Source organism: Microcebus murinus, chromosome 22 (assembly GCF_040939455.1).
Source record: "Microcebus murinus isolate Inina chromosome 22, M.murinus_Inina_mat1.0, whole genome shotgun sequence".
Lineage (NCBI taxonomy): Eukaryota > Metazoa > Chordata > Mammalia > Primates > Cheirogaleidae > Microcebus > Microcebus murinus.
In genome coordinates, this window is record NC_134125.1 from 34261048 (window position 1) to 34288917 (window position 27870).

Below are 27870 nucleotides of genomic sequence, written 5' to 3' on the forward strand. Positions count from 1 at the left end.
GTCCACTCTCCCACGGAAGACGGGCAGGCAGGGCGCAGTGCGGATTAGGCTGTGTCCACTCACCCACGGCAGCCAGGCAGGCAGGGCGCAGTGCGGATATGGCTGTGTCCACTCACCCACGGGAGACGGGCAAGCAAGGCGCAGTGTGGATCTGGCTGTCTCCACTCACCACAGGAGACGGACAGAAAGGGCGCTCTGTGGATCTGGCTATGTCCACTGACCCACGGCAGACGGGCAGGCAGGGCGCAGTGCGGATCTGGTTGTGTCCACTCACCCATGGCAGACGGTCAGGCAGGGCGCAGTGCGGAGCTGGCAGTGTCCACTCACCCACGGGAGACGGGCAGGCAGGGCGGAGTGCGGATCTGGCTGTGTCCACTCACCCATGGGAGACGGGCAGACAGGGCGCAGTGCGGATCTGGCTGTGTCCACTCACCCACGGGAGACGGGCAGGCAAGGCGCAGTGTGGATCTGGCTGTGTCCTCTCACCCATGGGAGACGGGCAGAGAGGGTGCTGTGTGGATCTGGCTATGTCCACTGACCCACGGCAGACGGGCAGGCAGGGCGCAGTGCGGATCTGGCTGTGTCCTCTCACCCACGGCAGACGGTCAGGCAGGGCGCAGTGCGGATCTGGCTGTGTCCTCTCACCCACGGGAGACGGGCAGGCAGGGCGCAGTGCGGATCTGGCTGTGTCCAATCACCCATGGGAGACGGGCAGGCAGGGCGCAGTGCGGATTTGGCTGTGTCCACTCACCCAAGGAAGACGGGCAGGCAAGGCACAGTGTGGATCTGGCTGTGTCCACTCACCCAATGGAGACGGGCAGAGAGGGTGCTGTGTGGATCTGGCTATGTCCACTGACACACGGCAGACGGGCAGGCAGGGTGCAGTGAGGATCTGGCTGTGTTTGCTCACCCACGGCAGACGGTCAAGCAGGGCGCAGTGCGGATTTGTCTGTGTCCACTCACCCACGGCAGACGGGCAGGCAGGGCGCAGTGCGGATCTGGCTGTGTCCACTCACCCACGGGTGACGGGCAGGCAAGGCGCAGTGTGGATCTGGCTGTGTCCACTGACCCACGGGAGACGGGCAGAGAGGGTGCTGTGTGGATCTGGCTATGTCCACTGACCCACGGCAGACGGGCAGGCAGGGCGCAGTGCCGATCTGTTGTGTCCAATCACCCACGGCAGACAAGCAGGCAGGGGGCAATGCGGATCTTGCTGTGTCCACTCACCCACGGGAGACGGGCAGGCAAGGCGCAGTGTGGATCTGGCTGTGTCCACTCACACACGGGACATGGGCAGAGAGGGTGCTGTGTGCATCTGGCTATGTCCACTGACCCACGGCAGACGGGCAGACAGGGCGCAGTGCGGATCTGGCTGTTCCACTCACCCACGGCAGACGGTCAGGCAGGGCACAGTGAGGATCTGGCTGTGTCCACTCACACACGGCAGACGGTCAGGCAGGGCGCAGTGCGGATCTGGGTGTGTCCACTCACGCACGGCAAACGGGTACACAGGGCGCAGTGCGGATCTGGCTGTGTCCACTCACCCACGGGAGACGGGCAGGCAAGGCGCACTGTGGATCTGGCTGTGTCCACTCTCCCACGGCACACGGGCAGGCAGGGCGCAGTGCGGATCTGGCTGTGTCCACTCACCCACAGGAGACGGGCAGGCAAGGCGCAGTGTGGATCTGGCTTTGTCCACTCACCCACGGGAGACGGGCAGAGAATGTGCTGTGCGGATATGGCTATGTCCACTGACCCACGGCAGACGGGCAGGCAGGGCGCAGTGCGGATCTGGCTGTGTCCACTCACCCAAGGCAGACGGGCAGGCAGGGCGCAGTGCGGATCTGGCTGTGTCCACTCACCCAAGGCAGACGGGCAGGCAGGGCGCAGTGCGGATCTGGCTGTGTCCACTCACCCACGGGAGACGATCAGGCAAGGCGCTGTGTGGATCTGGCTGTGTCCACTCACCCACGGGAGACGGGCAGGCAAGGCGCAGTGTGGATCTGGCTGTGTCCTCTCACCCATGGGAGACGGGCAGAGAGGGTGCTGTGTGGATCTGGCTATGTCCACTGACCCACGGCAGACGGGCAGGCAGGGCGCAGTGCGGATCTGGCTGTGTCCAGTAAACCACGGGAGACGGGAAGGCAAGGCGCAGTGTGGATCTGGCTGTGTCCACTCACCCACGGGAGACGGGCAGAGAGGGTGCTGTGTGGATCTGGCTATGTCCACTGACCATCGGCAGACGGGCAGGCTGGGCGCAGTTCGGATCTGGCTGTGTCCACTCACCCACGGCAGACGGGCCGGCAGGGCGCAGTGCGGATCTGGCTGTGTCCACTCACCCACGGGAGACGGGTAGGCAACACGCAGTGTGGATCTGGCTGTGTCCACTCACCCACTGGAGACGGGCAGAGAGGGTGCTGTGTGGATCTGGCTATGTCTACTGACCCACGGCAGATGGGCAGGCAGGGCGTAGTGCGGATCTGGCTGTGTCCACTGACCCACGGGAGACGGGCAGAGAGGGTGCTGTGTGGATCTGGCTATGTCCACTGACCCACGGCAGACGGGCAGGAAGGGCGCATTGTGGATCTTTCCGTGTCCACACACCCACTGGAGATCGGCAGGAAGGGCGCATTGTGGATCTTGCCGTGTCCACGCACCCACTGGAGATGGGCAGCAGGGCCCAGTGTGGATCTTGCCGTGTCCACACCCCCACGGTAGATGGGCCGGCAGGGCGCTGTGTGGAACTGGCTGTGTCCACTCACCCACGGGAGACGGGCAGGCAGGGCGCAGTGTGGATGTGGCTGTGTCCACTCACCCACGGGAGCCAGGCAGGCTGAGCGCCGAGTGGATCTTGCCGTGTCCACACACCCACGGGAGACGGGAAGGAAGGGTGCAGTGTGGATCTGGCTTGTCCAATCTCCAATGGGTGATGGGCAGGCAGGGCGCAGTGTGCAACTTGCTGTGTCCATGCATCCACTGGAGACGGGCAAGCTGGGCGCAGTGTGGATGTGTCTTTGTCCACTCACCCCTGGGAGACGGGCAGTCAGTGCACAGTCTGGAACTGGCTCTGTCCACTCACCCACGGCAGACGGGCAGACAGGGCTCTGTGTGGAACTGGCTGTGTCCACTCACCCACGGGAGATGTGCAGGTAGGGCGCAGTGTGGAACTGGCTGTGTCCACTCACCCATGGCAGACGGGCATGCAGGGCGCAGTATGAAAATGGCTGTGTCCCCACACCCACGAGAGCCGGGCAGCAAGGCTCTGTGTGGAACTGGCTGTGTCCACTCACCCACGGGAGACGGGCAGGCAGGGCGCAGTGTCGATCTGGCTGTGTCCACTCAGGCATGGGTGACGAGAAGGCAGAGCGCAGTGTGGAACTGGCTATATCCACACACCTACGGGAGACGGTCAGGCATGGTTCTGTGTGGATCTGGATGTGTCCACACACCCATGGAAGATGGGCAGGCAGGGCGCAGTGTGGATCTGGCTGTGTCCACTCACTCATGAGTGACGGGCAGGCTGGGCGTAGTGTGGGACTGGCTGTGACCATTCACCCATGGGAGACGGGCATGCAGGGCGCAGTATGGATGTGGCTGTGTCCACTCACTGATGGGAGACGGGCAAGCAAGGCTCTGTGTGGAAGTGGCTATGTCCACTCACTCATGGGAGAGGGGCAGGCAGGGCGCTGTGTGGATGTGGCTGTGTCCCCAAACCCAAGGGAGACGATCAGGCAGGGCGCAGTGTGGATGTGGCTGTTTCCACTCATCCACGGGAGACGGGCAGGCTGTGTGCCGTGTGCATCTGGCTGTGTCCACTCACCAACGGGATATGGGCAGGCAGGGCGCAGTGTGGATCTGGCTGTGTCCACCCACCCACGGTAGACGGGCAGGCAAGGCGCAGTGTGGATGTGGCTGTGTACACTCACCCATGGGAGACGGGTAGGCAGGGCGCAGTGTGGAACTTGCTGTGTCCACACGGCCACCGGAGACAGGCGGGCAGGGCGCAGTGTGGTTGTCACTGTGTCCACTCACCTACGGGATACGGACAGTCAGGGCGCAGTGTGGAACTGGCTGTGTGCACACACTCACGGGAGACGGGCATGCAGGGCGCAGTATGGATGTGGCTGTGTCCACTCACCGATGGGAGACGGGCAGGCAAGGCTCTGTGTGGAACTGGCTGTGTCCACTCACTCACGGGAAATGGGCAGGCAGGGCGCAGTGTGGATGTTGCTGTGTCCACAAACCCAAGGGAGACGGTCAGGCAGGGTGCAGTGTGGATGTGGCTGTGTCCACTCATCCACGGGAGACGGGAAGGCCTGGCGCCGTGTGTATGTTGCTGTGTCTACAAACCCAAGGAGACAGTCAGGCAGGGCGCAGTGTGGACATGGATGTTTCCAATCCCCCATTGGTGACAGGTAGGCAGGGCGCAGTGTGGACATGGCTGTTTCCACTCCCCCACGGGAGACAGGCAGGCAGGTCGCAGTGTGGATGTGGCTGTGTCCACTCACCCACGGGAGACGGGCAGGCAGGGCGCTGTGTGGATGTGGCTGTGTCCACTCACTCACGGGAGACGGGCAGGCAGGGCACAGTGTGGATGTGGCTTTGTCCACTCACCCACGCAAGACGGGCAGGCAGGGCACAGTGTGGAACTGGCTGTGACCACTCACCCACGGGAGATGGGCAGTCAGGGCTCTTTGTAGAACTGGCTGTGTCCACTCACCCTCGTGAGATGGGCAGGCAGGGCGCAGTGTGGATCTTGCTGTGTCCACACACCAATGGGAGACGGGCAGGCCGTACGCTGTGTCGATCTCGGTTGTCCACGCACCTATGGGTGATGGTCTGGCAGGGTGCTGTGTGGATCTGGCCGTGTCCACACACCCACGGCAGAAGAGCAGGCAGGGCACAGTTTGGTACTTGCTGTGTCCACATACCCACTGGAGACTGGCAGGAAGGGCGCTGTGTGGACGTGGCTGTGTCCACTCACCCACGGGATACAGGTAGGCTGGGCAACGTGTGGATTGGTTGTTTCCACTCACCCACGGGAGACGGGTAGGCAGGGCACTGTGTGGAACTTGCTGTGTCCACACGCCCAGCGGAGACGGGCGGGCAGGACTTAGTGTGGATGTGGCTGTGTCCACTGACCCAGGGGAGACGGGCAGTCAGGGCACAGTGTGGAACTGGCTGTGTCCACACACCCAAGGGAGACTGGCATGCAGGGCGCCGTGTGTTTCTGGCTGTGTCTACTCACCCATGGGTGACGGGTAGGCAGGGCGCAGTGTGGAACTGGCTGTGTCCACACACCCACGGGAGACGGGCAGGCAGGGTTCTGTGTGGAACTGGCTGTGCCACAACCCATGGGAGATGGGCAGGCCGTGCGCTGTGTCGATATGGGTGTGTTCACACACCCATGGGAGACGGTCAGGCAGGGTGCTGTGTGGATCTGGCCGGGTCCACACAACCACGGGAGACGGGCAGGCAGGGCGATGTGTGGATCTGGCCATGTCCACAAACCCACGGAAGACGGACAGGCAGGGGGCAGTCTGGATGTGGCCATGTCCACCCACCCACGGTACACGGGCAGGCAGGGCGCAGTGTGGAAATGGCTGTGTCCACTCACCCACGGGAGACGGGCAGGCTGGGCGCTGTGTGGATGTGGCTGTCTCCACTCACACACGGGAGACGGGCATGTAGGGCGCAGTGTGTAACAGGCTGTGTCCACTTACCTACGGGAAACGGGGAGGCAGGGCACAGTGTGGATCTTGCCGTGTCCACACACCCACAGGAGACGGGCAGGCAGGGTGCAGTGTGGATGTGGCTGTGTCCACTCACCAACGGGAGACGGGCAGACAGGGCACATTCTGGAACTGGCTGTGTCCACGCACTCACAGGAGACATGCAGACAGGGCTCTGTGTGGAACTGGCTGTGTCCACTCACCCATGGGAGATGGGTAGGCAGGGTGCAGTGTGGATCTTGCTGTGTCCACTCACCCACGGGTGAAGGGCAGGCAGGGCGCTGTGTGGATCTGGCTGTTTCCACACACCAATGGGATATGTTCAGGCAGGGCACTGTGTTGATCTGGCTGTGTCCACACACCCAAGTGAGACGGGCAGGTAGGGCGCAGTGTGGATCTTGCATTGTCCACACACCCACGGGAGACGGGCACCAGTGGGCAGTATGGAACTGGCTGTGTCCACACACACACGGGAGATGGGCAGGCAGGGCGCAGTGTGGATGTGGCTGTGTCCACTCACCAAAGGGAGACGGGCAGACAGGGCACATTCTGGAACTGGCTGTGTCCACTCACTCACAGGAGACGTGCAGACAGGGCTCTGTGTGGAACTGGCTGTGTCCACTCACCCACGGGAGACGGGCAGGCAGGGCGCAGTGTGGATCTTGCTGTGCCCACACTCCCATGGGAGACAGGCAGGCAGGGCGCAGTTTGGATCTGGCTGTGTCCACACACCCATGGGAGACTGGCAGGCAGGGCTCTGTGTGGTACTGGCTTGTCCACTTACTCACGGGAGACGGGCAGGCAGGCGCAGTATGGATGTGGCTGTGTCCAAAAACCCAAGGGAGACGGTCAGGCAAGGCGCAGTGTGGATGTGGCTGTGTCCACTCATCCACGGGAGATGGGAAGGCTGGGCGCCGTGTTGATCAGGCTGTGTCTACTCACCCACGGAGGACGGGCAGGCAGGGTGCAGTGTGGATCTGGCTGTGTCCACTCTCCCATGTGTGACAGGCAGGCAGGGAGAAGTGTGCAACTGGCTGTGTCCACACACCCAACGGACACGAGCAGGCAGGGCGCAGTGTGGATGTGCCTGTGTCCATTCACTCATGGGAGACGGTCAGGCAGGGCGCAGTTTGGATATTGCCATGTCCACACACACACGGGAGATGGGCAGGCAGTGCGCTGTGTGGAACTGGCTGTGTCCACACACCCACCAGAGATGGGCAGGCAGAGGGTACTGTGGATGTGGCTGTGTCCTCTCACCCATGGGAGACGGGCAGGCAGGGCGCAGTGTGGATCTGGCTGTGTCCACTCACCTACGGGAGACGGGCAGGCAGGGCGCAGTGTGGATCTTGCCGTATCCACACACATACGGGAGACGGGCAGGCAGGGCGCAGTGTGGATGTGGCTGTGTCCACTCACCCACGGGAGATGGGCAGACAGGCCACAGTCTGGAACTGGCTGTGTCCACTCACCCACGGGAGACGGGCAGACAGGGCTCTGTGTGGAACTGGCTGTGTCCACTCACCCACGGGAGACGGGCAGGCAGGGCACAGTGTGGATCTTGCTGTGTCCACACACCCATGGGAGACAGGCAGGTACGGCGCAGTGTGATTCTGGCAGTGTCCACTCACCCATGAGTGATGGACAGGCAGGGCACAGTGTGCAACTGGCTGTGTCCACACACCCACGGGAGACGGGCAGGTAAGGCGCAGTGTGGATTTGACTGTGTCCACTCACCCACGGGAGTCGGGCAGGTAAGGCGCAGTGTGGAAATGGCTGTGTCCACTCACCCACGGGAGATGGGCAGGCAGGGTGCAGTGTGGATCTTGCCATGTCCATACATCCATGGGAGACAGGCTGGCAGGGCGCAGTGTGGATGTGGCCGAGTCCTCTCACCCACGAAGAGACGGGCAGGAGGGCGCAGTGTGGATCTTGCTGTGTCCACACACCCACCGGAGACGTCAGGTAGGGCGCTTTGTGGAACTGGCTGTGTCCACAGACCCATGAGAGACAGTGAAGCAGGGTACTGTGTGGATGTGGCTGTGTCCACTCACCCACGAGAGACGGGCAGGCTGTGTGCCGTGAGGATCTGGCTGTGTCCACTCACCCACGGGTGACGGGCAGGCAGGGCGCTGTGTGGATGTGGCTGTCTCCACTCACCCACGGGAGACGGGCATGTAGGGCGCAGTGTGTAACAGGCTGTGTCCACTTACCCACGGAAAACGGGGAGGCAGGGCACAGTGTGGATGTGGCTGTGTCCACTCACCAACGGGAGACGGGCCGACAGGGCACATTCTGGAACTGGCTGTGTCCACTCACTCACAGGAGACGTGCAGACAGGGCTCTGTGTGGAACTGGCTGTGTCCACTCACCCACGGGAGATGGGCAGGCAGGGCGCAGTGTGGATCTTGCTGTGTCCACACTCCCATGGGAGACTGGCAGGCACGGCGCAGTGTGGATCTGGCTGTGTCCACTCACCCATGGGAGACGAGCAGGCAGGGTGCAGTGTGGATTTGGCTGTGTCCACACACCCACGGGAGAAGGGCAGGCAGGTTTCAGTGTGGATCTTGCCGTGTCCACACATACACGGTAGACAGGCAGGCAGTGCACAGTGTGGAACTGGCTGTGTCCACTCACCCATGGGTGACGGGCAGACAGGTCGCAGCATGGAACTGGCTGTGTCCACACACCCACCGGAGACACGCAGGCAGGGCACAATGTAGATGTGGCTGTGTCCACACACCCACGGGAGACAGGCACGCTGGGCGCCGTGTGGATCTGGCTGTGTCCAAACACCCACGGTAGATGGGCAGGCAAGGCGCAATGTGGATGTGGCTTTGTCCACACACCCACAGGAGAGGGCAGGCAAGGCACAGTGTGGATCTGGCTTTTCCACTCATCCAAGGGTGACTGGCAGGCAGGGCGCAGTGTGAAACTGTCTGTGTCCACTCAGCCACGGGAGACATACAGGAAGGTCACAGTGTGGAATGGCTATGTCCACTCACCCACAGGAGATGGGGAGGCAGGGCACAGTGTGGAGCTGGCTGTGTCCACTAACCGATGGGAGACGGATAGGCAGGGCGCAGTGTGGATCTTGCTGTGTCCACACACCGATGGGAGACGGGCAGGCACAGCGCAGTGTGAATGTGTCTGTGTCCACTCACCCACGGGTGACGGGCAGGCAGGGTGCAGTGTGGAAGTGGCTGTGTCCACTCACCCACGGGTGACGGGCAGGCAGGGCGCTGTGTGGATGTGGCTGTCTCCACTCACACACGGGAGACGGGCATGTAGGGCGCAGTGTCTAACAGGCTGTGTCCACTTACCTACGGGAACCGGGGAGGCAGGGCACAGTGTGGATCTTGCCGTGTCCACACACCCACAGGAGACGGGCAGGCAGGGTGCAGTGTGGATGTGGCTGTGTCCACTCACCAACGGGAGACGGGCAGACAGGGCACAATCTGGAACTGGCTGTGTCCACTCACTCACAGGAGACGTGCAGACAGGGCTCTGTGTGGAACTGGCTGTGTCCACTCACACACGGGAGATGGGCAGGCAGGGTGCAGTGTGGATCTTGCTGTGTCCACAATCCCATGGGAGACTGGCAGGCACGGCGCAGTGTGGATCTTGCTGTGTCCACATACCCACGGGTGAAGGGCAGGCAGGGCGCTGTGTGGATCTGGCTGTTTCCACACACCAATGGGATATGTTCAGGCAGGGCACTGTGTTGATCTGGCTGTGTCCACACACCCAAGTGAGACGGGCAGGTAGGGCGCAGTGTGGATCTTGCCTTGTCCACACACCCACGGGAGACGGGCACCAGTGGGCAGTGTGGAACTGGCTGTGTCCACTCACCCATGGGTGACTGGCAGGCAGGGCGCTGTGTGGATCTGGCCGTGTCCACACACCCACGGGAGACTGGCAGGCAGGGCGCAGTGTGGATGTGGCCGTGTCCACAAACCCACGGGAGACGGTCAGGTAGTGTGCTGTGTGGATCTGGCTGTCTCCACTCACCCACGGAAGACGAGCAAGCAGGGCGCTGTGTGGATCTGGCCATGTCCACACACCCACGGGAGACTGGCAGGCAGGGCGCAGTGTGGATGTGGCCGTGTCCACAAACCCACGGGAGACGGTCAGGTAGTGCGCTGTGTGGATCTGGCTGTCTCCACTCACCCACGGGAGACGGGCAGGCAGGGCGCTGTGTGGATCTGGCTCTGTCCACTCACCCATGGGAAACGGGCTAGCAGGGCGTTTTGTGAATCTGGCCGTGTCCACATACCCACGGGAGATGGACATGCAGGGAGTAGTGTGGATGTGGCCGTGTCCACACACCCACAGGAGACGGGCAGGCAGTGCGCTGTGTGGATCTCGCTGTGTTCACTCACCCACGGGAGACGGGCATGCCGGGCGCTGTGTGGAACTGGCTGTGTCCACACACCCATGGGAGAAGGGCAGGCAAGGGGCTGTGTGGATGTGGCTATGTCAACTCACCCACGGGAGATGGGCAGGCTGGCAGCCATGTGGATTTGGCTGTGTCCACACACCCATGGGAGACGGGCAGGCAGGGCACTGTGTGGATATGGCTGTGTCCACACACCCACGGGAGATGGGCAGGAAGGGCGCTGTGTGGATGTGGCTGTGTCCACACACCCATGGGAGATGGGCCAGCAGGGCGCAGTGTGGAACTGGCTTTGTCCACTCACCCACCAGAGATGGCCAGGCTGGGCCCTGTGTAGAACTGCCTGTGTCCACACACCCACGGGAGACGGGCAGGCAGGGTGCATTGTGGATCTGGCTGTGTCCACTCACACACGGGAGACGGGCAGACAGGGCGCAGGGTGGATCTGGCTGTGTCCACTCACTCATGGGTGACGGGCAGGCAGGGCACACTCTGGAACTGGCTGTGTCCACACACACACCGGAGACGGGCAGGCAGGGCGCTGTGTGCATCTGGCTCTGTCCTTGCACCCAGGGGAGACGGGTAGTCAGGGCTCAGTGTGGATCTGGCTGTGTCCACTCACCCACGGTAGACGGGCAGCCAGGGCGCACTATGGATGTGGCTGTGTCCACTCACCCAAGGGAGAGAAGCAGGCAGGGCACTGTGTGGAACGGGCTGTGTCCACACACCCATGGGAGACGGTCAGGCAGGCCTCTGTGTGCATCTGGCTGTGTCCACTCACCCACGGGAGTCAGGCAGGCAAGGCGCTGTGTGGAACTGGATGTGTCCACACACCCATGGGAGACAGTCAGGCAGTGTGCTGTGTGGATGTGGCTGTGTCCACTCACCCACGGGTGAGGGGCAGGCAGGACGCCGTGTGGATCTGCCTGTGTCCACTCACCCATGGGTGATGGGCAGGCAGAGCTCTGTGTGGATCTGGCTGTGTCCACTCACCCACAGTAGACGGGCAGGCAGGGCGTAGGGTGGAACTGGCTGTGTCCACTCACCCATGGGAGACGGTAAGGCAGGGCGTTGTGTGGATCTGGCTGTGTCCACACACCCACGGAAGACGAGCAAGCAGGGCGCTGTGTGGATTGGCCGTGTCCACACACCCACGGGAGACTGGCAGGCAGGGCGCAGTGTGGATGTGGCCGTGTCCACAAACCCACGGGTGACGGTCAGGTAGTGCGCTGTGTGGATCTGGCTGTCTCCACTCACCCACGGGAGACGGGCAGGCAGGGCGCTGTGTGGATCTTGCTCTGTCCACTCACCCATGGGAAACGGGCAGGCAGGGCGTTTTGTGAATCTGGCCATGTCCACATACCCACGGGAGATGGGCAGGATGGGAGTAGTGTGGATGTGGCCGTGTCCACACACCCACGGAAGACGGGCAGGCAGTGCGCTGTGTGGATCTCGCTGTGTTCACTCACCCACGGGAGACGGGCATGCCGGGCGCTGTGTGGAACTGGCTGTGTCCACACACCCATGGGAGAAGGGCAGGCAAGGGGCTGTGTGGATGTGGCTATGTCAACTCACCAACAGGAGACGGGCAGGCTGGCAGCCGTGTGGATTTGGCTGTGTCCACACACCCATGGGAGACCGGCAGGCAGGGCGCTGTGTGGAACTGGCTGTCTCCACTCACCCAGGGGAGACGGGCAGGCAAGGCGGTGTGTGGATCTGGCTGTGTCCACACACCCACGGGGGACGGGCAGGCAGGGTGCTGTGTGGATTTGGCTGTGTCCACACACCCACGGGAGATGGGCAGGAAGGGCGCTGTGTGGATCTGGCTGTGTCCACACACCCATGGGAGACAGGCAGGAATGGCGCTGTGTGGATCTGGCTGTGTCCACTAACCCACGGGAGACGGGCAAGCAGGGCGCAGTGTGGATCTGGCTGTATCCACACACCCTTGGGAGACAGGCAGGCAGGGCGCTGTGTAGATCTGTCTGTGTCCACTCACCCATGGGAGACGGCCTGGCAGGGCGCAGTGTGGATCTCGCTGTGTCCACACACCCACGGGAGACGGGCATGCAGGGCGCTGTGTGGATCTGGCTGTGTCCACACACCCACCGGAGACGGGCAAGCAGGGCGCAGTGTGGATGTGGCCGTGTACACAAGCCCACGGGAGACGGGCGTGCAGGGCGCTGTTTGGTCTGGCTGTGTCCACTCACACATGGGAGAGGGTCAGGCAGGGTGCTGTGTGGATGTGGCAGTGTCCACTCACCCACGGATGATGGGCAGGCTGGATGCCGTGTGGATCTGGCTCTGTCCACTCACCCACGGGAGACGGGCAGGCAGGGCGCAGTGTTGACCTGGCTGTGTACACACACCCACCGGGGACGGGCAGGCAGGGCGCTGGGTGGATTTGGCTGTGTCCACTCACCCACGGGAGATGGGCAGGCAGGGCGCTGGGTGGATCTGGCTCTGTCCACTCACCCACGGGAGATGGGCAGGCAGGGCGCTGTGTGGATCTGGCTGTGTACACACACCCACGGAAGATGGGCAGGCATGGTGCAGTGTGGATGTGGCTGTGTCCACTCACCCATGGGAGACGGGCAGGCAGGGCGCAGTGTGGATGTGGCTGTGTCCACTCACCCTTGGGTGACGGTCATGCAGGGCGCAGTGTGGAAATTGCTGTGTCCACACACTCACCGGAGTCGGGCTAGCCATACGCAGTGTGGATGTGGCCGTGTCCACTCACCCACGGGAGATAGGCAGGAAGGCGCAGTGTGGAACTGGCTGTGTCCACACACCCACGGGAGACAGGAAGGCAGGGCGCAGTGTGGATCTGGCTGTGTCAACTCACCCATGGGAGACGGGTAGACAGGGCGCAGTGTGGATCTTGCCGTGTCCACAAACCCACGGGAGATGGGCAGGCAGGGTGTTGTGTGGATCTGGCTGTGTCCACACACCCATGGGAGACGGTCAGGCAGGGAATTGTGTGGATGTGGCCGTGTTCACACACCCACAGGAGAAATGCAGGCAGGGCGCTGTGTGGAACTGGCTGTGTCCACACACCCATGGGTGACGGGCAGGCAGGGGGCAGTGTGGAACTTGCTGTGTCCACACACCCACTGGAGACGGACAGGTAAGGCACTGTGTGGACATGGCTGTGTCCACTCACCCATGGGACATGGTCACGCAGGGCGCTGTGTGGACCTGGCTGTGTCCACTCACCCTCAGGAGACAGGCAGGCAGGGCGCTGTGTGGATCTGGGTGTGTCCACACACCCACGGGAGACAGGCAGGATGGGCGCCGTGTGGATCTGGCTGTGTCCACTCACCCATGGGAGATGGGCAGGCAGGGCGCTGTGTGGAACTGGCTGTGTCCACACACCCATGGGAGAAGGGCAGGCAAGGGGCTGTGTGGATGTGGCTATGTCAACTCACCAACAGGAGACGGGCAGGCTGGCAGCCGTGTGGATCTGGCTGTGTCCACTCACCCATGGGAGACCGGCAGGCAGGGCGCTGTGTGGAACTGGCTGTCTCCACTCACCCAGGGGAGACGGGCAGGCAAGGCGGTGTGTGGATCTGGCTGTGTCCACACACCCACGGGGGACGGGCAGGCAGGGTGCTGTGTGGATTTGGCTGTGTCCACACACCCACGGGAGATGGGCAGGAAGGGCGCTGTGTGGATCTGGCTGTGTCCACACACCCATGGGAGACAGGCAGGAATGGCGCTGTGTGGATCTGGCTGTGTCCACTAACCCACGGGAGACGGGCAAGCAGGGCGCAGTGTGGATCTGGCTGTATCCACACACCCTTGGGAGACGGGCAGGCAGGGCGCTGTGTAGATCTGTCTGTGTCCACTCACCCATGGGAGACGGCCTGGCAGGGCGCAGTGTGGATCTCGCTGTGTCCACACACCCACGGGAGACGGGCATGCAGGGCGCTGTGTGGATCTGGCTGTGTCCACACACCCACCGGAGACGGGCAAGCAGGGCGCAGTGTGGATGTGGCCGTGTACACAAGCCCACGGGAGACGGGCGTGCAGGGCGCTGTTTGGTCTGGCTGTGTCCACTCACACATGGGAGAGGGTCAGGCAGGGTGCTGTGTGGATGTGGCAGTGTCCACTCACCCATGGATGATGGGCAGGCTGGATGCCGTGTGGATCTGGCTCTGTCCACTCACCCACGGGAGACGGGCAGGCAGGGCGCAGTGTTGACCTGGCTGTGTACACACACCCACCGGGGACGGGCAGGCAGGGCGCTGGGTGGATTTGGCTGTGTCCACTCACCCACGGGAGATGGGCAGGCAGGGCGCTGGGTGGATCTGGCTCTGTCCACTCACCCACGGGAGATGGGCAGGCAGGGCGCTGTGTGGATCTGGCTGTGTACACACACCCACGGAAGATGGGCAGGCATGGTGCAGTGTGGATGTGGCTGTGTCCACTCACCCATGGGAGACGGGCAGGCAGGGCGCAGTGTGGATGTGGCTGTGTCCACTCACCCTTGGGTGACGGTCATGCAGGGCGCAGTGTGGAAATTGCTGTGTCCACACACTCACCGGAGTCGGGCTAGCCATACGCAGTGTGGATGTGGCCGTGTCCACTCACCCACGGGAGATAGGCAGGAAGGCGCAGTGTGGAACTGGCTGTGTCCACACACCCACGGGAGACAGGAAGGCAGGGCGCAGTGTGGATCTGGCTGTGTCAACTCACCCATGGGAGACGGGTAGACAGGGCGCAGTGTGGATCTTGCCGTGTCCACAAACCCACGGGAGATGGGCAGGCAGGGTGTTGTGTGGATCTGGCTGTGTCCACACACCCATGGGAGACGGTCAGGCAGGGAATTGTGTGGATGTGGCCGTGTTCACACACCCACAGGAGAAATGCAGGCAGGGCGCTGTGTGGAACTGGCTGTGTCCACACACCCATGGGTGACGGGCAGGCAGGGGGCAGTGTGGAACTTGCTGTGTCCACACACCCACTGGAGACGGACAGGTAAGGCACTGTGTGGACATGGCTGTGTCCACTCACCCATGGGACATGGTCACGCAGGGCGCTGTGTGGACCTGGCTGTGTCCACTCACCCTCAGGAGACAGGCAGGCAGGGCGCTGTGTGGATCTGGGTGTGTCCACACACCCATGGGAGACAGGCAGGATGGGCGCCGTGTGGATCTGGCTGTGTCCACTCACCCATGGGAGATGGGCAGGCAGGGCGCTGTGTGGAACTGGCTGTGTACACACAGCAACCGGAGACAGGAGGGAAGTGCGCAGTGTGGATGTGGCTGTGTGGACTCACCCATGGGAGACTCAGGCAGGGCGCAGTGTGGATCTTGCTCTTTCCACTCACCACGGGAGGCGGGAAGGCAGGGTGCAGTGTGGAACTGATTGTGTCCACACTCCCAACGGTGACGGGCAGGCAGGGCGCAGGGTGGAAATTGCCGTGTCCACACACCCACCGGAGACGGACAGGTAGGGTGCTGTGCAGACGTGGCTGTTTCCACTCACCCACGGGAGATGGGCAGGAAGGGTGCTGTGTGGACGTGGCTGTGTCCACTCACCCACGGGAGACAGGCAGGCAGGGCAATGTGTGGATCTGGGTGTGTCCACACACCCACCGGAGACAGGCAGGCTGGGCCCCATGTGTATCTGGCTGTGTCCACTCACCCATGGGAGACGGGCAGGCAGGGTGCAGGGTGGGTCTTGCCGTGTCCACACACCCACGGGAGACGGGCAGGCAGGGTGCAGGGTGGGTCTTGCCATGTCCACACACCCACGGGAGACGGGCAGGCAGGGTGCAGGGTGGGTCTTGCCGTGTCCACAAAGCCACGGTAGACAGGCAGGCAGGCACAGTGTGGATCTGGCTGTGTCCTCTCACCCATGGATGACGGGCAGGCAGGGCGCAGTGTGGAACTGGCTGTGTCCACACACTCACCGGAGTCGGGCAAGCAGGACGCAGTGTGGATGTGGCCGTGTCCACACACCCACGGGAGATAGGCAAGAAGGAGCAGTGTGGAACTGGCTGTGTCCACACACTCACGGGAGACGGGAAGGCAGGGCGCAGTGTGGATCTGGCTGTGTCAACTTGCCCATGGGAGACGGGTAGTCAGGGCGCAGTGTGGATCTTGCCCTGTCCACAAACCCACGGGAGATGGGCAGTCAGGGTGTTGTGTGGATCTGGCTGTGTCCACACACCCATGGGAGATGGTCAGGCAGGGTATTGTGTGGATATGGCCGTGTCCACACACCCACGGGAAACAAGCAGGCAGGGCACTGTGAGGAACTGGCTGTGTCCACACACCCATGGGTGATGGGCAGGCAGGGGGCAGTGTGGAACTCGCTGTGTCCACACACCCACCGGAGACGGGCAGGTAAGGCACTGTGTGGACGTGGCTGTGTCCATTCACCCACGGGACATGGTCAGGCAGGGCGCTGTTTGGACGTGGCTGTGTCCACTCACCCTCAGGAGACAGGCAGGCAGGGCGCTGTGTGGATCTGGTTGTGTCCACACACCCAAGGGGGACAGGCAGGCTGGGCACCGTGTGGATCTGGCTGTGTCCACTCACCCACGGGAGACGGGCAGGCAGGGCGCTGTGTGGAACTGGCTGTGTCCACACAGCAACCGGAGATGGGCAGGAACTGCGCAGTGTGGATGTGGCTGTGTCGACACACCCACGGGAGACGGGAGGCTGGGCGCAGTGTGAAACTGGCTGTGTCCACACACCCACGGGAGACAAGCAGGCAGGGCGCAGTGTGGATCTGGCTGTGTCCACTCACACATGGGTGACGGGCAGGCAGGGCGCAGTTTGGAACTGGCTGTGTCCACACACCCATCGGAGACGGGCAGGCAGGGCGCTGTGTGTATGTGGCTGTCTCCACTCACCCACGGAAGTTGGGCAGGCAGGGCGCAGTGTGTAACTTGCCGTGTCCATACTCGCATGGGAGACGGGCAGGCAGGGCGCAGTGCTGATGTGGCTGTGTCCACTCACCAACGGGAGACGGTCAGGTAGTGCACAGTGTGGAACTGGCCGTGTCCATACTCCCACGGGAGATGGGCAGGCAGGGCACAGTGTGGATGTGGCCCTGTCCACAACCCACGGGAGATGGGCAGGCAGGGCGCAGTGTGGATGTGGCCGTGTCCACACACCCATGGGTGACGGGCAGGCAGGGCACAGTGTGGAACTTGCTGTGTCCACACACCCACCAGAGACGGGAATGCAGGGCGCAGTGTGGATCTGTCTGTGTCTACTCACTCAGGGGAGACGAGCAGGCAGGGAGCTGTGTGGAACTGGCTGTGTCCACACACCCATGGGAGACGGGCTGGCAAGGCACTCTGTGGATCGGGCTGTGTCCACACACCTACGGCAGACGGGCAGGCAGGGCGCTGTTTGGATCTGGCTGTATCCACTAACCCACGGGAGACGGGCAGACAGGGCGCTGTGTAGATCTGTCTGTGCCCACTCACTCACGGGAGACGGTCTGGCAGGGTGCAGTGTGGATCATGCCATGTCCACACACCCACGGGAGACGGGCAGGCAGGGTGCAGGGTGGATCTGGCTTGTCCAATCTCCAATGGGTGACGGGCAGGCAGGGCGCAGTGTGGAACTGGCTGTGTCCACGCACCCACTGCAGACGGGCAGGCTGGGCGCTGTGTGGATGTGGCTGTCTCCTCTCACCCACGGAAGATGGGAAGGCAGGGCGCAGTGTGGAACTAGCTGTGTGTACTCACCCAAGGGAGATGGGCAGGCAGGGCGCTGTGTGGATCTGGCTGTTTCCACACACCCATGGGATACGTTCAGGCAGGGCGCTGTGTGTATCTGGCTGTGTAAAAACACCCACGGGAGACGGGCAGGAACGTTGCTGTGTGGAACTTGATGCGTCCACACACCCACCGGAGGTGGGCAGGCAGGGCATAGTGTGGAACTGGCTGTGTCCACACACCCATGGGAGACTGTTAGGCAGGGTGCTGTGTGGATGTGGCTGTGTCCACTCACCCACCTGAGATGGGCAGGCTGGGCACCTTGTCGATCTGGCTGTGTCCACTCACCCACGGGAGACGGGCAGGCAGGTCGCAGTGTGGATGTGGCTGTGTCCACTCACCCTCGGGATATGGGCAGGCAGGGCACAGTGTGGATGTGGGAGTGTCCACCCACCCACGGGAGATGGGCAGACAGGGCACAGTCTGCAAATGGCTGTGTCCACTCACCCACGGGAGACGGGCAGACAGGGCTCCTTGTGGAACTGGCTGTGTCCACACACCCACGGGAGACGGGCGGGCAGGGCGCAGTGTGGAACTGGCAGTGTCTAATCACCGATGGGAGACGGGCGGGCCGGGCTCTGTGTGGAACTGGCTGTGTCCACTCACCCATCGGAGACAGGCAGGCAGGGCGAAGTGTGGAACTGGCTCTGTCCACTCACCCACGAAAGACGGGCAGGCAGGGCGCAGTGTGGAACTGGCTGTGTCCACAAACCAATGGGAGGCGGGCATGCAGGGCTCTTTGTGGAACTTTCTGTGTCCACACACGCACGGGACATGGGCAGACAGGGCACAGTGTGGAACTTGTGTATCCACTCACCCATGGGTGACGTGCAGGCTGGGCTATGTGTGGAACTGTCAGTGTCCACACTCCCACGGGGCACGGGCAGACAGGGAGCAGTGTGGAACTTGCTGTGTCCACACATCAAACAGAGACGGGTAGGCAGGGCGCTGTGTGGACGTGGCTGTGTCCACTCACCCACGGGAGAGGGGTAAGCTGAGCGCCGTGTGGATTTATTGTGTCCCCTCATCCACGGGAGACGGGTAGGCAGGGCGCTGTGTGGAACTTGTTGTGTCCACACACCCACCAGAGACAGGCGGGCAGGGCGCAGTGGATGTGACTGTGTAAACTCACCCATGGGAGACGGGCAGTCAGGGCGCAGTGTGGAACTGGCTGTGTACACACACCAAAGGGACACAGGCAGTCAGGGCGCGGTGTGGATCTAGCTGTGTCCACTCACCCATGGGAGACGGGCAGGCAGGGCTCTGTGTGGATCTGGCTGTGTCCACACACCCATGGGAGACGGGCAGGCCGTGCGATGTGTCGATCTGGGTGTGTCCACACACCCATGGGGGACGGTCAGAAAGGGTGCCAGACCTTTGGTCTGACACCTGACAGTCCAGATGCCACGCATGCCGCCGCGTGGCGGCGGTGTCACGGCTCGGGACAAGAGGAGGCCCCACGGTGCGGGCTGGGGCGCCTGGCACCGCGACGGGCGCTGAGGGTGGGGGTGACCCCCCTGACCGCCGCCGCGCTCCCAGAAAGGGGATAGAGCAAGTGGAAAAAAAAAAAAAAGAAAAAAAAAGCCTACGGGACCGGTATTCCCAGGCGGTCTCCCATCCAAGTACTAACCAGGCCCGACCCTGCTTAGCTTCGGAGATCAGACGAGACCGGGCGCGTTCAGGCCAGCGTGGCCAGAGAGGGTGGAGGGCGCCCCTGCCCCGCTCAAGAAGCGGAGCCTAACTGCGCTTCCCCTCGCCGGGCCTGTTGCGTTAGTCGGCCGGGTCCCGTGGGCTCCGCGGGACTGGGGAGAGGGGCGGGGCGGTGGGGGGGGCTGTACACACACACACACACACACACACACACAGAGATGGGCCTCCACGGCTGGACCCGCCAAGGTGGAGACCTTCCAGCCCCCCTCCTCTCCTCGCCTCCTTCACCTACCTGACCCCACCCCCAGCGCGCCGCCCCTGCTGACTGCGCATGCGCACGGGGCGCTCGACCTTTGCCCCCAGCCAGGGCCCGCCCTCCCCCACAAACCCTTTCAGCTGTGCCCCCCGCCCTGTGTGTGGGCTGCCGCCTATTCCTCAGGGCCAGGGCTGGGGCACAGCGCATGGGGGAGGGGAGCGAGTGTAGGGGCGTCTCTCGGGATGTGTCCCATGGGTGTGGTGGGGTGGGATGGGGTGGTTTGGGGGGCTCTGAAGAAATCAATCCCCTCCATCTCCTCCCTCTGGAAAACCCCCAAGCCCTTGGAGAACTGCCCGCACCGCTACCGTGGGGGCCGGGACCCTCCTCTGTGTCCTCCTGTGGCCCAGTCCAAGGGGCCTGGGCCTGGCCGGGGCTGCATTGGACCCCGACCACCCTGGCGTGTGGACTCGCTAGAAATCGGCGATTAGATATTGGATTCCAGCTTCATTGAGGTCATTTCACTAATGAGTGCACCGGAGTTTCCTAATCCATCTGTGAGGGTGGCAACTGAAAGAGAATTTTAAAGCTGACAGAATAGGCGAGGGAAGGCATAGGAGATTTCCACACCCAGCAAGGAAGACTTTCCCGAAATGGAAGAAAGAAACGAGCAAACAGAGACACCGGTAGCCCGCCCGGATCAGAGTCTGCCCCTGAGAGAAAGTACCCTGACCAGGTTCACCCGTGGGTGGTTGGCGAGCTAGCGGCATTCAGAAGAGCGAGGCCCGCAGTCTGTGCGGAAGACACCTGCACTCGGGTGTGTGTGGCAGCACAATTCACAAGCAGCTCCAGATGTTAAACCAAGGAGAAGCCAGGGAGTTCCCAACGCCCCAGGTGTCCTCAGCCCACGACCGGCTGCTGTGGGAATGCAAAGCCCAGCTCCTTGTCTCAGAGCGGGACAACCAGGAGGTGTGATGTACACCCCGGGGTTCCCAGGAGGATCAGGCTGAAGCTGGGACTTGGCCTCAAAGTGTCCCCTCGCCTGGCCACCCCCTTCCCCTTCCTGCTCCTCTACTCCTGGTGCCCCTCCATCCAGGGGCCAGACCTTAAAGAGTCACCGCAAGAGAATCCTGGTCCCAAAGGAGCCTTCTGGGAGACCCCTGCTGAGAGAGGTTGTGGGCATGGCCCGCTGGGGCTCTGCCCGACCCAGGGCTGAGAGATGCAACCTCCCAGCTCTGGGTCCCTGCAGGAAGTGTTGGCAAGCACAGGGCCAGTCCTCCAAAGGCCCAGGTGCAGGGAGCCCAGGCCAAGCAGCCTGTGGAAGAAGCCACATGCCTTGCCACCCCGGGAACAGGACTGCAGGTCACGGCCCCTCCCACATCCTCCTCCTCCTCCTCCTCCTCCCCCGCACCCTGACATGGCCCAGGGCTCAGAGACACCTCAGACTCTTGCTACCCAAAGTGCAAAGGGCATCAGTTGCTCCTCCAAACCCCCCGCCCAGCAGACCACGTTGTCCAGCCAGCCCCCGGGCCTCCCTGGGGTGCCCAACACAAAAGTGCAGACACCCACCGGACCCTCAATCTCAGTTTTCGGATGCTTTTGCCACTCTAAGGACCCGCGGGCCAGCTGGGCCTTCTGGCAGGACAGAGAGCCCCGGAATCCGACGTGGAGAGCTGCGTGTGGAGAGCTGCGTGTACGTCCCCATCAGGAGGCCGTCCCCACCTCCGCCGCTCTCCCCTCGCAGGGAGCGGCAGCCGCAGGGCCTCAGGGAAGACACCAGGCTGGGCCCCCACGGCACAGCGGGGGCACGTCCCCCACACGCGACTTAGGGATGGCTGCTCGAGACTGCTGCGTCCACCCTGCTGCCGGGTTTCTGGAGGGCTTCCTGGAAGCAGCGTCCACACCAAGCCCTTGGAAGGCCCAGGCGACGGGGGAGCCGGTCATGTAGGGGCCGAGGATGGTGACGGGCAAGGAGGAGCATGTCAGGCAGGGGCCGAAGACGGTGACGGTGACGGGCAGGGTAGGAAGGAGCCGTTCAGGCAGGGGCCAAGGACGGTGACGGGCCTGGCCGGGGAGGAGTGTGTCAGGCAGGGGCACAGGAGACGGGCGGGGTAAGGGTTATGGTTACAGTTAGGGCACAATTCACAATCGCAAAGATGTGGAAGCGACCCGAGTGCCCATCCATCCAGGAGTGCATTAATAAAATCTGGCACGTGGACACCACGGAGTGCCATTCGGCTATGAGGAGCAGCGGTGAGAGGGCACCTCTCGTGTTCTCCCGGCCAGAGCTGGAACCCGTTCCAGTAAGCCAAGTGTCCCAAGAATGGACACACGAGCACCACGTGAGCGCGCTCACCACCAAATTGGTACGAACGGATGGACACCTAAGTGGACACAGAGGAATCACCTTCATCGGGTGGGTGTCGGGCGGGCGGGGGGAGGGGATGGGCATACACATCCATTAGGAATGGGGTGGGTGCGCACCGACTGGGGGATGGGCACACTTGAAGCTAATGACCGGAGGGGGGAGGCTGGGAGAGGGCAACGTACCCGACCTTAACATTGGTACCCCCACAGTACGCTGGAACAACATGAGAGGTAAATGAATAAGAACACAGGGGGGAGGGGGGCACGGGCAACACATGTCACCTGGATACTTGGACTCCCATCAACTGCTTGAAAAGAGAGAGAAAAGAAAATGCAATAATAGAGGTAAGAGACACGTTTTAAAAATAATGAATCCGAAGAGAAAAGTAAAAGGAGGCCTGTGGAGCAGGTCTGGGTGTGACTCCGGATCCCCCAACATCAGGTGCCACCACCAAAGATTCCTACGTGGAGCCCATAGAACCCCAAAAGCAATGGGACGAGTTCTGGTCACATACTCCCTCAAAATGACATCCTGGCCTTCTTCTGGAACTCCCTCCCCTCTCAGACTCTCAAGGTTTCCTCCAGCGTGTCGGTTCCCACAGACCAGACCTTTGGTCTGAGACCTGACAGTCCAGATGCCACGCATGCTGTCGCGTGGGGCGGTGTCGCGGCTTGGGACAAGAGGAGGCCCCACGGTGCGGGCTGGGGTGCCAGGCACCGCGGCGGGCGCTGAGGGTGGGGGTGACCCCCACCCCGGTCCGCCGCCACGCTCCCAGAAAGGGGACAGAACAAGAGGCAAAAAAAAAAAAGCAGCAGCAGCCTACCGCACCCGGTATTCCCAGGCGGTCTACATCCAAGTACTAACCAGGTCCGACCCTGCTTAGCTTCCGAGAACAGACGAGATCCTGTGCGTTCAGGGTGGTGTGGCCCAAGACGGTGGAGGGCGCCCCTGCCACGCTCAAGAAGCCGAGCCTCTCTGTGCTTCCCCGCTGCCTCCTCCCGCCCCAGGCCCCGCGCTGGGCCAGGACTGTTGAGTTCGCTGGCCGGGTCTGGCGGGCTCCGAGGGACAGGGGTGACGGGCGGGGCGGGGCGGGCCGGGGTGGGGAGCTGTCTCTCTATACACACCCACACACACTCACACTCACTCAACAAGATGCGATTCCACGGCTGGACTTGCCAAGGTGGAGACCTTCCAGCCCCCCTCCTCTCCTCGCCTGGCCTACTTCACCTACCAGCTGCCCAACCCCCAGTGTGTCCCTGCTGCTGCCACTGCTGACTGTGCATGCCAGGCTCTTGCCCTTTGACCCCAGCCAGGGGCCGCCCTCCCCCACAACCCCTTTCAGCTGCGCCCCCCCAGCCCTGTGGGTGGGCTGCCCCCTATTCCCCCAGACCAGGTCCGGGGCACAGTGCAAAAGGGAGGGGAGCGAGTGTATGGGGCGTCTCTCTCTCTCTCTCTCTCTCACTCTCTCTCTCTCTCTCTCTCTTGGGATGTGTCCCATGGGTGGGGTGGGGTGGCGTGGTTTGTGTGGCGCTGAAGAAATCAGTCCCCTCCATCTCCTACCTCTGGAAAACGCCCAAGCCCTTGGAGAACTGCCCGCACCGCTACCGTGGGGGCCGGGACCCTCCTCTGTGTCCTCCTGTGGCCCAGCCCAAGGGGCCTGGGCCTGGCCGGGGCTGCATTGGACCCCGACCACCCCGGGGTGTGCACTTGCTAAAAATCGGCGATTAGATATTGGATTGGAGCTTCATTGAGGTCATTTCACTAAGGAGTACAACGGAAAGAGTTTCCTAATCCATCTGTGAGGGTGGCAACTGAAAGAGAATTTTAAAGCTGACAGAATAGGAGAGGGAAGGCATAGGAGATTTCCACACCCAGTAAGGAAGCCTTTCCCGAAATGGAAGAAAGAAAGGAGCAAACAGAGACACCGGTAGCCCGCCCAGATCAGAGTCTGCCCCTGAGAGAAAGTACCCTGACCAGGTTCACCCGTGGGTGGGTGGCGAGCTAGCGGCATTCAGAAGAGCGAGGCCCGCAGTCTGTGCAGAAGACACCTGCACTCCGGTGTGTGTGGCGGCAAGATTCACAAGCAGCTCCAAATGGTACCAGAAAGAGAAGCCAGGGAGTTCCTGATGCCCCAGATGTCCTCAGCCCAGTACTGGCTGCTATGGGAACGCGAAGCCCGGCTCCTGGTCTCAGAGCGGGACTGCCAGGAGGTGTGATGTACAGTCCGGGGGGTGCCCAGGAGGATGAGGCTGAAGCTGGGACTTGGCCTCAAAGTGTTCCCTCGCATGGGCAGCCCCTTCCGCTTCCTGCTCCTCTACTCCTGGTGCCCCTCCATCCAGGGGCCAGACCTCAAAAATCACCCGCAGGAGAATCCTGGTCCCAAAGGAGCTTTCTGGGGGACCCGTGCTGAGAGAGGTTGTGGGCATGGCCCGCTGGGGCTCTGCCCGACCCAGGGCTGGGAGATGCAACCTCCCAGCTCTGGGTCCCTGCAGGAAGTGTCGGCAAGAACAGGGCCGTTCCTGCAAAGGCCCAGGTGCAGGGAGCCCAGGCCGAGCAGCCTGTGGAAGAAGCCTCCAGGGCTCAGAGACACCTCAGACACTGCTACCAAAGTCCTAAGGGCATCACTTGCTCCTCCAAAGCCTCTGAGCAGACCGCGCTGTCCAGCCAGCCCCTGGGCCTCCCTGGGGTGCCCAGCACAAAAGTGCAGACACCCACCGGACTCGCAATATCAATTTGAGGATGTTTCTGCCACCCTGAGGACCCGCAGGCCAGCTGGGACTCCGGGCAGGACAGAGAGCCCCGGAATCCGACGTGGAGAGCTGCGTGTACATCCCCATCAGGAGGCGGCCCCCACCTCCATGGCAAGGCTCTCCCCTTGCGGGGAGCGGCAGCCACAGGGCATCAGGGAAGACACCAGGCTGGGCCCCCGCGGCACAGCCAGGGCACGTCCCCCGCATGCGAGTCGTCGCGGCCGCCCTGCTGCCGGGTTCCTGGAGGGCTTCCTGGAAGCAGCGTCCACACCAAGCCCTTGGAAGGCCCAGGCGACGGAGGAGCCCGTCAGGCAGGGGCCGAGGACGGTGACGGTGACGGGCCGGGCGGGAAGGAGCAGGCAGGGGCAGAGGAGACGGGCTGGGTAAGGGTTAGGGTTATAGTCTGGGCACAATTCACAATCGCAAAGATGTGGAAGCGACCCGAGTGACCATCGATCCACGGGTGCATTAATAAAATGTGGCACGTGGACACCACGGAGTGCCGTTCAGCTATGAGGAACAGCGGTGAGAGGGCACCTCTCGTGTTCTCCCGGCCAGAGCTGGAACCCGTTCCAGTGAGCCAAGTGTCCCAAGAATGGACACACGAGCACCACGTGCGTGCGCTCGCCAGCAAATTGGTAGGAACCAATGGACACCTAAGTGGACACAGAGGGATCGCTTTCATCGAGTGGTTGTCGGGCGGGCGTGGGGAGGGGATGGGCATGCACATCCATTAGGAATGGGGTGGGTGCGCACCAACCGGGGCATGGGCGCACTTGAAGCTCTGACCCCACCCGAGGGGGGGGCGGGGAAAGGGCGATGCACCTGTGGACGGAATAAATCCAAGCCCTGAAATATTTGAAAGAAGTTTATTTTGAGCCAAATTTGAGGACCATGACCTGGAGCCACTCTCAAGAAGCCTTGAGCAAGTGGGCTCGCTGTAGCTGGGTTACAGTTTAGTTTTATATATTTTTAGAGAGACAAAGGTTATAGGCAAGGTCACAAATCAATACATGAGAGGCATACATTGGTTTGGCCCAAAAAGGTGGGACATCTCGAAGCGGGGGCTTACAGGTTATAGGTGGGTTTAAAGATTCTTTGGCTGGCAATTGGCTGAGAGGGTTAGACTTTATCTAGAAGACCAGAAAGGATATGCTTACTTTAAGATAAGGTTGTGGGCACTCTGGGAGGTCCAGACAGGAGGACATTTTAAATTTACAATAGGCACCTGCTAAGATGTTTTAAGATGCTTTAAATTTAAGTATAGGCGCCTGCTAGGATATTCAGTTAAGACATTTTAGATTTATGATAGGCATCTGCCAGGATGCTTGAGTTAAGACAGGGGCTTCTTATCTTTTAGGTGATGTTAATGCCATACCAGAATCAGGTCAGGAAGTAAACCACTGCTTCGTTTGGTTAACAAAAGCCGCTTTGTGGGAATTTACCATTTGTCAGCCTAACCCTGCTGGCCTCCTTACCATTTGCCAGCCTAACCTAGCTGGCCTCCTTAGGAAGGAGTTTTTAGCAAAAAATTAGAGTTTAGTCCTCAGTTCCCCCTGTTGGCCAAAGATCATTCCATGGAATGCATGTGTAGGCCAACAACCAGCATGATGTCCCATGGCGCTAGGAAGGCTCAAATTTAGAGTTGTCTATCTGGTCCCACGGTGCTAGGAAGGCTCATTCCTAGAGTTGCCTATCTGGTCCCATGGTGCTGTAGAATAGGCCGTGTTGTATCTTAGGGGAGGGACTTGACTCTACTTGATTTAGTAGCCAATTGTTAAAAGGGGCCAGATAGAGTCAGGCCTCGGGCTTAGTCTAAAAACACGTCTTGGACCAGATCTATTTTGCAAGCTATCATGATCTGGGCCTTTGATTGATTTTTTTTTTTCCTTTTTCTGTATCTGGTATAGCATTTACAAGAAACATATAATAATATGGCAATGAGTGTCATAAAAGTACTAAACAGAAGGTGCCCAAGAAAGTCATAGGTAGAATCAGAAGGTAGCAAGCAGCCTAACCAGCCAAAAAATCCTCTGCATGCATCATCATATTTTTTAATCAGACTTATAATATGTTTATCTTTTTTATCAACAGTCAATTGAACTTTATGGTAAATTTTATTTGAGGATTGTAAAACTGATACCAATTTGGAGTCTAATAAGTTTAATTTTTCCTCTGGCCAATTAGTCTCCATAGGTATAACATCCTGAGGAGGGTATAAATTGAATTTGAGAAACATTTGATCTTTAATATTTAAATTATTATAGGACTTGTTTACAGTTAGCAAATTTATTTTTCTCACCACCTTTGTGTTACACCATATACTAGTATTTAGGAGGGCAAAGGAGGCTTTGTTACAAAAGAAATATAATTCTATAATGTCATTTTGTTTTTTCTCCCAGCAAAATCGGCCCTTTTTCATATACCAGATGTTATGTTCTATGGGGGTGGATACTAGGGGCCAAATCTGGGAGAAATCAGGGTTTTAAGTGTTTTGAGGGCATAGCCATTTTCCTTTTTTATTTTTACAATCTGAGAGGGAAATGGGATGCCAGGTGTTTTTATCAGCTAAAATAGCCCATCGACTTTTTATGGGGAGTATTTTGGTATTATTGACAATGGTTTTAATGCCAGCTAGTTGACTACAGGATATTGTTGAGCCTCATTTAACTTTGGTGCTAGAATTTTTAAAATACAATGTTTAAGATTACATCTACCATCTAAAAATTTTTATAGATTTGGGGAACCATATATTTTCCATAGGTGCCTAGACTGAGCCTTAGCACTGAGTATTGTAGGCCATTGTTTTATAGCCACTTTAGATTCTATTTGTAATAACATGGATATGAGTCCTTGTTGGGTCAGAGCACATGCTCGCTCCCACCTCTGGGTTTGGGCGTATGTCTTTAGGGTTTGTCTGGTCTCTTCTATCTACTTTATTAGAGCTGCATTATCTTTTAGGGCAGCTTTCCATCCCTTT

General features: G+C 60.8%; 2 pseudogenes; both read right to left on the reverse strand.

Moving 5' to 3' along the window:
- Positions 1 to 19451: 19451 nt before the first annotated feature.
- Positions 19452 to 19569, reverse strand: LOC142863762 (uncharacterized; annotated as a pseudogene).
- Positions 19570 to 22956: 3387 nt separating this feature from the next.
- On the reverse strand, positions 22957 to 23074 carry LOC142863758 (uncharacterized; annotated as a pseudogene).
- Positions 23075 to 27870: the final 4796 nt, after the last annotated feature.